Raw genomic sequence first — 13,471 nt, forward strand, 5'->3', positions numbered from 1 at the left:
AGTCAGCAGCCATGTCAGCGGGCGACCAGTGACACATCAGTAGCCCGTAAAGTGCCACATCAATAGTCGGGGACCCAAAGACACGTCAGTAGGTGGACCCCTGTGCCACGTCAACAAGTGGGCCCTGCAACAAGTGGACCCCTGTTCCATGTCAGCAAGTGGGCCCCATAGGAGGTAGGCCCTAGGACACATCAGCAAATGGGGACCATGGCGCCACATCAGCAGACGGCGTCAGTGGCCGTTAATGCCATCAGGAATATTCCGTTAAGGGAGGGAATATTTTGTTAAGTTAATGGAGAGTTGACTGCTTTTGACTAATTTGACCTGAAGTTTGACCTGGCTTTTTAAAGCCATTTCGGTTCAGTTTTTTGAACGGCTTAAACCATTTCTTAGATTTTTGGCCATTCGAGAGCCATTGGTGATGTTTTTTTATTGAGATTTGGAGCAGAATGGCAGGAATTGGAACTTCAAAGTTTGAGATTGAGAAGTTTGATGGGCGGAACAACTTCAGTTTGTGGCAGGGCACGGTGAAGGATATTTTGGTTCATCAAGGCTTGATCAAGCCATTGATAGAGAAAAATCTAGATGATTTCAAAGATAATGATTGGACCAAATTGGAGATGAAGACAGTCAGCATAATCGAATTGTGTCTGGCAAATAGAGTTAAATATTAGGTGTTAAACGAAACCTCACCAATGGAGCTCTAGAAGAAATTGGAGCAAAGGTATATGTCGAAGTCTCGTACTAATAAACTGTTTCTGAAGAAGAAACTTTATTAACTTCGAATGAATGAGGAAAGTAGTCACATAAATGATTACAATGAGATTTTGACCCAGTTGTTGAGCCTCGGCGTAAAAATTGATGAAGAGGATAAGGGGCTTCTTCTATTGTCGTCTCTACCAGCTTCATTTGATGGTTTGGTAACTGTATGTCTCGTGGGGAAGGATACCTTGAAGTTGGATGATATGATGGCATCACTTCAAGATTCTGAGACGTTAAGAAATCCGATTGTGATGATAGTGAGAGAGAAGGAAAAAGCAAAGATCGAAAGTTCAGAAGTAAACAATGGCGTTCAAAATCAAAAGGACAAGATACGAACGAGGTCATATGTTACTAGTGTGATAAAAAGGGGCACTTCAAGAGGGACTGTGAAGATCGAAAAAGATACAAAGAAGAAAAGAAGATACGGGACGGTGTCAATGTATCGGAGCATGACACATGGCATGGTATTGACGAGGTCCTTGTAACGACGAGCAGCTTACATCGAAAAAATCGAAGAAATGTGCAGTGTCGATACTGCAAGAAGCACGGCCATATGAAGAGAGAGTTCCAAAAATTGATGAGAAATAACATGAATGCTCATGACATTCCAAACGATGATGGATGGGTTTTGGACTCTGGGAGGTTAGTTCATGTTTGTTTTAAAAAAGAATTTTTTCATTCTTTCAAATAAGTTCGCGGTACGGTATCACTCGGTGATGGGTCTTCATGTGATGTCAGAGGGATTGGATCTGTGAAGCTGAAGACGCCTATTGGAGTGGTTTGTATTTTGGATGACATAAACTTCATTCCAAGGATGCGAAGAAATTTGATCTCCCTTAATCGGTTGGATTCTAAGGGTTGTCAAATTTCTATCGTAAGTGGAGCTATGGAGGTGACCCGACATGACTTAATGATATTTACTAGGAAGGAGTCTCGTGGGCTGTATCAGTTGATGGGAACCATAGTGGTTGGTGGTTTGACCTCGAATGATGATAATGGTACGTTGTCAGAAACGAACAAACGCGTACTCTTTGCATGGTTCAGACATTTGAACCAAGTTATAAATACTTGCCTTGATCAAGTTCGTATGAAGGTGGAGCTGTGGACTTGGGAGTTAATACTCGCCAAGGTGGAGATTGTTGGGATGTGGCTCATATGGGTGTCGGCAACCGCACCACCCAGCCAAAATTGTTGAAGCTAGAGACGGACGACCACCAAACTCTACCTACCATGTTGAATTGAAGCCTCTTGTTTGACTTCCTTCCCCTTCCATATGTGTATATATGTGTGTAATTGAGTGTAGCAGTGTGGTGAGTTGTGTGGTGTTATGTTGTGTGCGTGCAGACAGCTGAATTGTGAGAGTGTGGAGAGTTGTGTGTTGTAGAGAGGTGTGGTGTGCTATTTCTGAGGCAGAGTGAATCCTTGTAGAGAGAGTGAGAGAGGAGTTGAGAGCAATAGCCTCCTCCTTCTCCTTGTATAATTCTCCCGACGGTTATAGTGGATTTTGTGCTCTCCCGTGGACGTAGGTCACAGTGGACTGAACCACGTAAATCTGGTCTCGTATTATTGCTTGCGTAATTTTTCTTGTGCAATTGTTGCTTGTGGATCACTTCCTAACATATTACACATGTAATGTCGCACAAAGAAGAAAATTTAAAATAAAAATTGGTATTGCAAACTAATGAGGTTTACCTTCCATCCCAAAATCATGTATATTTACATGAATTTGCAGGCCTACTATTCTCCTTTTGCTAGCCTAGAATAAATTTTTGCTACACATCCATATAAAAAGTGTTTCGTGATTTTAGCATTAACAACTTCATACCAAACACAAATGTAGAAACAACACATGGATGTCTCAATAACTTCCTTACTTATCCACCAGACTCAAAACCCTAATTCTATTTATACACATAATTGGTTTATACTTCTACCAAGATCTGTGACATTGAGGCAAGCATGCCGAAAGTAGCGGTACCCAAAAACTCCTCGCTAACTATAAATTAGGCGCTTAGAAGTAAACTTAGAATACATGCCTTAGATCTATACTTAGTCGATTTTAGCACTCAGGTCTCCAATTCGGACATACGTGGTCCAAACTAAGCGGGGCCAGTTCTGAAACATCCATGACATTGAGCTAGACGTGCCAGAACTGATGGTACCCAAAAAATCCTCCCCGACTGAAACTTAAAATCGTATGTAGCAATCAAAGTTAGATATTTATAATTGTATCATTTGTTATTTAACTATGTATAATCATTCTTGTTGTCAAATCATTTGTACTTATTGTATTGAAAAATTTTATACTAATTTTTGTATAATTATTATTTTGTATTGTTTGTGGTTTGTCGAACGGTGATGACAGCGATGACAACCATAATGATAATGATGCAAACTATTTTTTCATATTTTTTCCTATGTGGATAGACCATGTACACACACACACACACACACACACACACATATATATATATATATATATATATTCACTTTCTTAACAATTACAACAATTAATTTACAATTATGGTTCAATATGATGTGTGACAAAAAACAAAAAAAAAAAACTAGTTACAAGGTGCTCACTGGAATGTGTGATTTTTTTTATAAAAAAAAATTAAATTATTAGAAACTTTTAGTTACGATTCTAGAACCATCGCTAAAGTTCACTAGTAGTGACAAATCTAGAATCGTCAGTAAAGGTTGACCAATAGTGATGGTTGCTAACTGTCACTGAAGGTAGGTGAATAGTGACAGTCTTTAAAAGTTAACAATAGTGATTGTTCTAAAATCATCACTAATAGTATGTTTTAAGTGATGATTTTCAGCCCAAAAATAATGTCAATTATACTAATGGTATTATTCTTTTAGTGATGATCCATCTCCGTCACTAATAGTCCATTATTAGTGATGGTTTCTAGAGCCATCACTAATAGTAAGTTGAGACTGCCGTTATAGTCACCAATTTGTGTCACTAAATCATAACTAATAATTAATAGTAACATTTTTCTATTATTAGTGACAATTTTAAACCGTCACTAAAAGTCCCCCTTTTTATAGTGATATGCATCTATATGTGCATCTATTTTTGCATAAATAACCTCATTTGTATGCACATTTATTGAATTTGTATCATATCACACTTCTAATAATCTTACTGATTATTGCAATTTTGCCAGCCATCAAAATTTGGCCCCAACAATATTAGTAATAAAATTACACCAATGGATTCTATGAGAATAGAAAACTTGAGATTGGACAATATTTTTCTTTTCCTTGAATAAGACCAAAATTTTTAATTCCATTTAACATTTTTTTAATATTTTGCATAACTATTCTCTTTAATTTTTTTTTTTGAATAGTAGGCAAACTAACCCTTGTCCAACCATGCAAATAAAGATGGGGCTGCAGCTAAGTGTTGAATGAATTTATGATCACCCTCCCTTTTCCTCTTGTTATCCTCTCTTTATATGGCTGATACATCAAAGTTACAACTACAACTACATGTTTGGTACATAGGAGTGGAATGGAATTAGGTGGAATGGAATTCAATTTATTATTTGAATTTTTCTTAACACCATTCAATTTTTTATTTCATTTCTTTTCCTACCCCATTCCACTCCTCAAACAAAAGGGGGATCTAGAAATTGTAGCTAAAGGGGGCCAAAGAATATATAAAATCTATTAAGAATTTGTAATATGTCCATATTGTTTTAGCTTTAATTAATTTTTAGCTAAATTATCTAATTTATTAACATACAAGAATGAAGAAAAAAATATTTTGTTAATTATTTTTATAAGTAAATGCATCCTATATATTACTATGAGTTGTGAACACTAATAAGTGTAAAAACACATTACCAAAAAATCAATTAAAATTGATCTGCCCCTACTGCAAATCAAACACAACATAAAATTGAGCACTGTTGAGATAATTGCTCAGCATGAGCATCAAGTACTAGATAGAGTGCCCAAGGGAATTTATATTCATTCAATTTCTCTTCCATACATTTTGTCGTGCTATTACATTACTTTTATAGAAACATTCTAGAGCTAACAACTTTCCACACAATCAGGATCAATCAACACTTATCCTACCAAAAATGATCTTTTGCTTCTAAAAGAATCTTAGTTAATCCTTTGTAGTGCCTTGCTTTTTGCATGCCTTGGTGATGGTACGTGGAAAGTTTTTCTGATATTGGCAAGTGATGATCTAGCTTGGTATTATCCTTAACAACCCCCCTCGATGCAAGTGGCACTTGCGAAATAGTGAGACTTGATCAAAGGAGTAAGAACCATGTTGTTGACAATGGTTTAGTGAGTATATCCGCCGCTTAATCTTTACTGGGCACAAAGGAGACATTGAGTGTCTTGGCTGCTACACGATCCCGTATAAAATAATAACCAAGTTCTACATCTTTTGTTCTAGTATGTAGAATTGGATTTACTAATAAATATGTAGCGCCCAATTTGTCACACCACAAAGTTGGTGGATCTTTCAAAAATTCCTACTTCCATCAAAAGAGATTGAATCCATAGGATTTCATAAGTTGTATTGGAAACTGCCTTATACTTAACCTCAGTGGATAATCTAGAAATTGTGGGTTTTTTTTTTTTTTTTTTTTTGAACCCCAAGAAATAAGATGTGACCAAAAGAAGATACAAAACCCACCTCTAGATTTTCTATCATCAAGGTCGCTAACCCAGTCAACATTGGAGAATGCGGAGAGTACGGGCTTGGAATTTTTGGAAAAGAAAAGGCCAAAATGGGGAGTTTTTCTCAGATACCTAAGAATTCTTTTGATAGCTTGACAATGTGGAATTCTAGGGTTATGCATGTATTGGCACACTTTATTAACAACAAATGATATGACCGGATGAGTAAAAGATAATATTGCAAGCTGCCAACTGTACTAGGATATAAATGAGGATCCTCAAAAGAATTTCACTCAAGGGTCGAGAGTTTAAAGTAGGTTGACATGGGGGATGAAACTAGTTTTGCATGATGCATATTTTCATGATGAAGATTATCCGAAATGTATTTATATTGACTTAAGAACAACCCTTTATCATTTCAAATAATTTCAATTCCTAAAAAAAAAAAAAAAAATACAATGGACCTAAGTCTTTGACAAGAAAAGACACGTCTAAGGCAGCAATGAAATCATAAATAAATTTAGAATCAGACCCGATGACTATAATTTCATCCATTTATATAAGAATGAACATAATATGAGATGCATTATGATATAAAAATAAGGAAGTGTCAGTCTTTGATTCTTGGAAAGCAAGCAAAAAAAGCTTGGTATTGAGCTTTGAAAATAGGCCTAAGGAGCCTATTTGAGGCCATAAATGGCTTTTTTCATCCTACGCGCATGATGAGGAAATTCCAAATGTACGAAACTAGGAGGTTGCCGCATGTATACTACTTCTTCCAAGTCACGGTGCAAAAAGGCATTATGTATGTCTAACTATTTGAGAGGCCATTTAAAGATGACAGTCGGATGGTAGTATGTTTAATCACTGGTGAAAAAGTTTCTGTGTAGTAAATGCCTGCTTGTTGATGAAAGGCTTCGGCTACATGACATGCTTTTCTTAATTCTAAAGTGCCATCAAATTTCCTTTTTGTTTTGATCATCCACTTGGGACCCAAAACATTGAAAGAAACTGATGGAGGGACCAGGTCCCATGTGTGATTGTGTAATAGTACTTGAAATTCCAATTTCATAACCTCTCACCATTCAGGGAATTTAGAGACCTCAGTGTAGGAAGTAGGTTCTTCTGGAACAGTGTGTGAAGTGGTGATGAGTGAAAGTGAAGGTGATGGCTTTCGAGTGGGCCAAAGAATTGTACCATCAATGCATTTGAGAGGGCAAGAAGTGTTTACCTTAGCACAAGTGATCATAGGACGAGCATTAAAAGATAGCACAAGAGGAGACAAAGTTGGTGGAATAGTTGGAACCGATTAGAAGAAATATGAGTTTTCTGAATTTAGGGATTGTGACGATCTTAATGAGGAATAAAGGTCTTGTATTGTATTAGGTGAGGAGTCCGAGAGTCTTAGTGGGATGAGAGAAGAGTTAAATGAGTTAAATTGGTCTAAAGGTGATGCAAGCCCAGTGGGTAGTGAGGGCGTGTGGGTCACTGAGAGAGGGATGGGTTGGGAGGCATGTGAGTGTGGGCTGGACTGAGATGCAGTGGGTGAGGTATATAAGTGTATAGGACAAACAAAAGTAAATAAAATAAGCATGGGACGTGATGTGTTACATGTAACGTCCCGACCCGTTATACAGCCCTAGAGTGCTACTACACCTATATAATACACCCGCCCTTAATAGGGACATACAGGTATTTCATACTAATCTGAAATCACATGCACAAAAGAAAACATAAACATCCACATGGAAACTCTAAAAGACATACCAGAGCTTCTAGCTGTATCCTCAAATACATAAGATCGTACTTTAAAACATAACATGTTCTCATAATCTTCAAAAGATGTTCTAGACTAAGTCTATTACATATACAGAACCCTTACATAAGCTAAAATCAAAATGAACATTCAAGTCCCTCTAGCAACCAGGATCGACGTCTTGTAGGACCTCAAACAAAGATTGTATGTTGGGGTGAGACACTTCTCAGTAAGGTAAAAGATATTACATCAGTGTGTGACCACATGTGTTTATTTCAATTGAAAGCAGATTTATATAAGGCATATTCTTAATACTGTAATATAGGAGATATATAGACATAATTCCTATGATTGATGGTTTAGCATCATAACAAGTGAGAGTTCCCGAGGTTAGAGTAAGGTATAGGCCCATACACTATATGATCTCTCCGCCCGGTACTTAAACTTGTGAATTTGCTCATTTTAGTTTTCAAATCATAAATTTGCATATTTAGAACACTGTCCAACTTAGATACAATAATAACAAATGCCAACACATTAAACCCCTTGGCTTCGAGTTACACGATTTACTATAGTCCAACTAGAACCACTTGGTCCATTAATCCACTAGTGGCCACTCCAATATCCAGCCAACTATCTCAATACCCACACTAAAAATCATATGTGTGGTTGCACTGTATCTAATATATATAAAGCAACGAAACCGTGCTTAACATTGAGCTTTTTAAAGCTCTCTTATAACGGTGAGCTTTTTAGGGCTCTTATATAACGGTGAGCTTTTTAAGGCTTTAATATAGCAGTCAGCTTTTTAAGGCTCTAATAGTAACAAGCTGGGGTTTCCAAATATCATATATATAATTTATGGTAAAACGAATTAACTTGTTTCACATTCAAAAATCACGTGTATAGTTCTAGTATTTTCACAAACTCATACAATCATAATGTGGCATAAACCGGCACACAACCTCTCAGTTTAACACTTTTTACGTTTATAGCTCGGTTTATAATCGACACCGATTTTTCACATTTTTCACATAGCAAAATAGAACTCCAGTTCCCATAGTTCATATACATATTTAAACAAATTCACATATTCCATTTCATATCATATGTCACACTAGTTTGATCAAAAATCCGCTATATACTATATAACTCGATAAATATCATTTGAATGGAAAATAAAGGGTTCAAGCATCTCCTACGTTAAGATTAATGCAAAGAAAGATGTTTTTGAAAATTTTGGAGATCATACAATAAAACCCTCATTTTTACCAGAATTGTAAAATCGTAAAACCGGCATTTTTACCTAGTGAAACTTCAAAAATAAGCAGTTATACTATACATATAAACATAAGCTAACTTTTTTAGCAGTTTAGTTTTATGAAAATACTGATGTAAACAAATCCCCTTACGTATTTCTAAATTTCAAAACATGAACTATACGGCTCCCAAAATAGCGAACCGGGTTCTCAAAACCTATAAACTGAAGAGCAATACTTCAATATTATTCAATCTACTACAGATCTACCAAAACAAAAACAAATTCAGATCCTTACCTCGATTTTAGGGACAATCCCAAAAATCTTGAAAACGACGATCTGATCCACTATAACTGTAGAGTTTCCTCCCCTAATCCACGCAGAAACTTCCGATCGTAGAAACAAACGACAAACGATGAAGGATCGTAGAGAGAGAGAGAGAGAGAGAGAGAGAGAGAGAGAGAGAGAGAGAGAGCTTTTGGGTTTTCTTACCCCTTAAGCAACCAAAAATGATATTTATAAAGCCTTTGACCTATTCAAATTGGTCGATGAAGCGGCACCTTCATTGACGAACCAGCCATTCAATTCATGGACGAAGCTCTACCTTCGTTGATGAACCCCATCCGGATATTTTTCTTGGTTCACCTGGTATTTCTTTGTCGACAATGCTCTAAATTTCGGTGGCAAAGAACTGAAGGTAATTCGGTGACGAATATACTGGCTTTGTCGACGAACCCTACTAAAATTCCCTTTTTACCCTTTTCTTATTTATTTTCCTTATTTATGGGTTTGGGTCTCTACAATCTCCCCTCCTTATAAAAATTTCTTCCTCAAAATTTATTAACCGTTTCTAAGCATAACCATATCTTATAACTTCGTTCTACAAAAGAGTTGGCAGCCACCCACATAGCGGCTCCGACCCAAGTTGATTACATACCCTCACATATGGCGGAGGAATACCATGGTTACAACATAATGTTTTAGAAGTTTACATACACATACAAAACTCTCCCAAAGACCATATTATTTAATCTGAACCACCTATACTACTATACATACTTACGTACCATAAAATAATTGCGGGTACTTCTAACGTATTTCTGACTCTAGTTCCCATGAAGCTTCCTCCACTGCATGGTTACGCCATAATACCTTCACTAACGGTATTTTCTTAGTCTGTAACTACTGAACTTTCTGATCTAATACCTGTACTAGTACCTCCTCATATGATAAAGCATCACTGATCTCTAGAGGTTCATAACTTAGCACGTGTGATGGATCTGAATGTACTTCCTCGGCACTGATACGTGAAACATGTCGTGAACTCTGGATAATGTTAGGGGTAATGCCACTCGATAAGCGACCGGACCTACCCTTTCTAGAATCTCAAATGGCCCAAGCTATTGAGGGCTTAGCTTCCTTTTCTTCCCAAACCTCATTACTTCCTTCATCGGAGCAATCTTCAGGAATACTATATCTCTTGCCTCGAACTCTAGCTTTCATCAACGATTATCAGCATAACTCTTCTACCAAATCTAGGCTGCCCTAATTCTTTCTTTAATCAGCTCGACCTTTACAGATGCCTGCTAAATTAGTTCTGGTGCCGCTCGCCTACTTGATCTCAGTACGATAGAGATCGACACCGACAACCATACAATGCCTCATATGGTGCCATTTCTATACTAGCCTGGTAGCTATTATTATACATGAATTCCACAAGCGGTAGATACCGTATCCAACTGTCCCTAAAATCTAATACGCATGCCCATAGCATATCCTCTAACATATGAATAGTCCTCTCAGACTATCCATCCATCTACAGGTGAAATGACGTGTTGCATGTAAGCTGCAATCCCAAGGCATCCTGTAGACTTTTCCAAAATCAAGAAGTAAAACGTGGGTCTCGATTTGAAAAGATAGAAACTGGGATACCATGGAGTCGTACAATTTCCTACACATATAGCTTTTCCAGCTTATTTAAAGAGTAACTAACTCTGATTGGAATGAAATGCGCAGTCTTCATCAGCCGATAAACACCAACCCATATCACATTTTGCCCATGCACCGCCGCAAGTAACCACGTCACAAAATCCATCGAGATCTGCTCCCACTTCCACTTGGGGATGTCAAGTGGCTGAAGTGGTCCTACTGGCCTTTGCTACTCTACCTTGACCTATTGACATGTCAGGCACTACTCTACGAAGCGGGTGATCTCTCTTTTCATGTTCAAGCACCAGAAATATTCCCTCATATTTCGGTACATCTTCGTACTGCTAGGATGTACGGTGTAAAGCAAATGGTGTGCCTCCTCCAGAATGACCTGTTTAATCCCAGTGTCATCTGGTACACATACCCTGTTATGGGATCTCAAAATTCCATTACCAAAAATACTGAAATCCAGGTTTAACCCACTCTAAACTCCTTCCATAACCTCAACCAGCTCTGGATCCTCCTTCTGAGTTATTCGGATCTTCTCCTGTAAGGTTGGTTGTACCACCAAGGTAGCAAGAATAGCCTGGTGATTTCCTTCCACCGCTTTTAAACACAACCTTTCCAGGTCCATATAGATCGGATGCTGAACTCCCACTACAGAAACTGACGCATCCACAGACTTTCGACTTAGAGCATCAGCTACCACATTTTTTTTTTCCTAGGTGGTAGCTAATAGTACAGTTGTAGTCCTTTATCAACTTAAGCCACCTACGCTGTCTCATGTTCAACTATTTTTGGGTGAAAATGTACTTAATACTTTTATGATCAGTAAAAATCTCGCACCTTTCACCACACAGGTAGTGCCTCTAGATTTTCAATGCAAACATTACAACTGCCAATCATACCTCACGTTCTTCCTCGTGAGTCACATCAATGGATCCGCTAAACTGGAGAACCTTTCAACAAAATGATGGTAGTAACCTACAAGACCTAGAAAACTTCTAAGCTCCTGAACATTGTTCAGTCTCTCCCAATCCACTGCTGCCTCTATCTTACTCGGATCTGCTAATACTTCTTTGGACACTACGTGCCCTAGAAATGCAATATGTTCCAGCTAGAACTCGCACTTCTTCAGTTTAGCAAGAAACTTCTTCTCCCTAAGGATTTGCAGTACCAGTATCAAATGAACTTCATGTTCTGCAGCACTCATAGAATACACCAGGATATCATCGATAAATACCACAACGAACCGGTCTAAGTATTCATGAAAAAACCTGTTCATCATATCCATAAATGTCATAGGTGCAATAGTCAAACCAAAAGGCATCACCATAAATTCATAATGGCCATACCAGGTTTGAAATGCTGTCTTCGGAACGTCCTCTGCTTTCACCTTCAGCTAGTGATACCCAGATTGTAGGTCGATCTTAGAGAAGATCCATGTGCCCTGTAGCTAGTCAAAAAAATCATAAATCCTAGGTAGCGAGTATTTGTTCTTTACCATCACCTTATTAAACTCTCTGTAGTTGATGCACATCCTTATCGATCCATCCTTCTTCTTTACAAATAACACTGGTGCTCCCCAGGGTGAAACACTCGGTCGAATATACCCCTTGTCTAGTAACCCCTTTAACTCTCTCAATTTTGTTGGAGTCATACGGTATAGAGCTTTGATATAGGCACCGTACCTGGAACCAACTCTATAACAAACTCCACCTCGCGATCTAGAGGTAATCCCGACAAGTCCTCTGGAAATAAGTTTGGGAACTTGCATACCATAGGAATCCCCTCTAGTTTACACTCCTCTTCTGGCGTGTCTTTCACAAATGCCAGATACCCTCAGCATCCTTCCAAGAATAATCTCCTAGCTTGCATAGCTGAAAGGATCCATGGTGCAGAACGCGCACATGACCCTAGGAACTTGAACTCTTGCTCCCCTGACGGTCTAAACATCACCTCCCTCCTATGGGAATCGATACTGGAATAACTTGCAGATAACCAGTCCATCCCTAGGATGATATCAAAGTAATACATGTCAAACACAATAAGGCTAACTCATAATACCCTCTCCTAAATTTCTAGTAGGAAATCACGGACTACTTTGCTACATATGACTATAGACTCAAATGGCGTAGCCACTACGAGTTCATAATCTAACTATTGCACATCTAATCCACACAATTTAATGAATCCCCAAGAGATAAAGGAATGTGTTGTCCTAGAATTGAATAATATAATAACTATATGAGAAAGCATGTAAAAGATACCTGTGACTACATCACCAGCATTCTCTGCATCGCCTGGAGTCAGGGAATACACCCTAGCCTGGGTTGTACCCCCTATTGACCACCATGTTGCGCCTGTGTATCTCCTTTGTATGGTTTTTGTGGAGCTCCGCTGTTTCCCTGCATGCGATAATCTTTCGCCTGATGTTCCAGCGTACCACACCACATACAAGCCCTTATAGTCCTCCAACACTGCCCAAAGTGCCTCTAACCACACGTACGGCAACCACGATAGGATGTGGTGCTCTAGGATGTACCACTACTGTTCTTCTTCCAGTTACCCTGCCCTACCCCAGAAGAAGAACTAGGAGGCGCTGGCTTCTTCTTCGGAACCTGGACCTCTGCGTCCTCCAGTAGACTCTCCTCAGCTACAGCGACTTTGTCTACCAGTGTAGCAAAGCCCTGTAACTGAAAGATTGCTATTTGTCTCCGAAGCTCCGTCCTTAGACTCCTATGAAACTTGCAAACCTTCATCGCCTTATCTGGTATCATCATCCTTAGACCCCTCTGAAAGCTCCTGGAATCTGGCAGCGTACTGTTGCACTGTCAGCGACTCCTGCATCAGGCTTATGAATTCCTCCATCTTCGCATTTCTGACCGTGGCTAAAAAGTACTGTTCAAAGAACAATTCTCTGAAATGGTCCCACATCATCGCTATTGGTATCGTTCGGTGCTCCCCCATCTTCTTTACCGACACCCACCATCTCTCTGCCCTCCTTGACAACTTGAACGTTGCAAAAGTTACCTTCTGCTTCTCTGTGCAGTTCAGAACATCCAGGATCTTCTCGATCTCCTGGATCCAATTCTCATATCGAATCGGATCT

This window comes from Malania oleifera, chromosome 4, assembly GCF_029873635.1.
Source record: "Malania oleifera isolate guangnan ecotype guangnan chromosome 4, ASM2987363v1, whole genome shotgun sequence".
In the NCBI taxonomy this organism is placed as follows: domain Eukaryota; kingdom Viridiplantae; phylum Streptophyta; class Magnoliopsida; order Santalales; family Ximeniaceae; genus Malania; species Malania oleifera.